The sequence below is a fragment of the Jaculus jaculus genome, chromosome 2 (genome assembly GCF_020740685.1).
Source record: "Jaculus jaculus isolate mJacJac1 chromosome 2, mJacJac1.mat.Y.cur, whole genome shotgun sequence".
Classification (NCBI taxonomy): Eukaryota; Metazoa; Chordata; class Mammalia; order Rodentia; family Dipodidae; genus Jaculus; species Jaculus jaculus.
Genome location: NC_059103.1, coordinates 140739921 through 140740881, shown reverse-complemented (window position 1 = coordinate 140740881; position 961 = coordinate 140739921). Strand labels below are relative to the sequence as shown.

Here is a 961-nt window from a genome sequence, read left to right as displayed (position 1 = left end):
AGCCATGGGGACATTCAAGATCCAAATGACTGTGTCACTAGTACCTAGGTTGATCAAACCTTCTCTGATTTGGTGTTCCCATGAAGAGCCCTTTCCTATTCTGCCACTTAATATTTTGTCTGATTATACCTCTATCCCCAATTTCATGCTGGATTCAGTGCCAGAAAGTGTTTTTCACAGGTGAATGGATTTGAAAGTATGTATATAGAAACATAGGAATAAAAAATTTTAGAATATTGAGCAGGGTGTGGTGGTGCACTCATTTAATCCCAGCATTTGGGAGGCAGAGGTAGGAGGATCACCATGAGTTCAAGGCCGCCCTGAGACTACATAGTGAATTCCAGCTAAGCCTGGACTAGAGTGAAACCCTACCTCAATAAAACAAAACAAAACAAAAAATGTTTTTTAGAATATTAACCAGGCATGGTGGCACATGCCTTTAATCCCAGAACTCAAGAGGCACAGGTAGGAGGATCTCTGTGAATTCAAGGTCAGCCTGGGACAACAGAGTGAGTTCCAGTTCAGCCTGCGCTACAGTGAGACCTCACTCCGAAATAACCAAAAATATAAAAATAAAAAAAAAAATAGTGCTCACTTCGGCAGCACATATACTAAAATTGGAACCATCCAGAGAAGGTTAGCATGGCCCCTGCACAAGGATGACATGCAAATTCATGAAGTGCTCCATATTTTTTAAAATAAAAGAAAAAATTTATAAATTGTAAAATTAAATTGGAAACTGTCATATCTTCCAAGATTATGCAAATAGTGATTGGAACTAATGGAACACTTGGAGCATATTTTAATTAAAATCTTCATGTGTAAAACAGATACTAAACCATGTGTTCTACATAAATGGATTGATATTAAAAATATCCAAGTATTTTCAAGCACTGTAATGAACTTAGCCTGGAAAAGCCATACTTCATTATGAGAGATGACCTGGCTTTATCAAAGTGTG

The 961-nt window shown here is 37.6% G+C and overlaps 1 non-coding gene across 1 annotated transcript; it reads left to right on the top strand.

Moving 5' to 3' along the window:
* The first annotated feature begins 587 nt into the window (after nucleotides 1-587).
* LOC123458966 lies at nucleotides 588-694 on the top strand. The gene has a single exon (XR_006635899.1). It is a non-coding gene; the product is annotated as a U6 spliceosomal RNA (small nuclear RNA).
* Nucleotides 695-961: the final 267 nt, after the last annotated feature.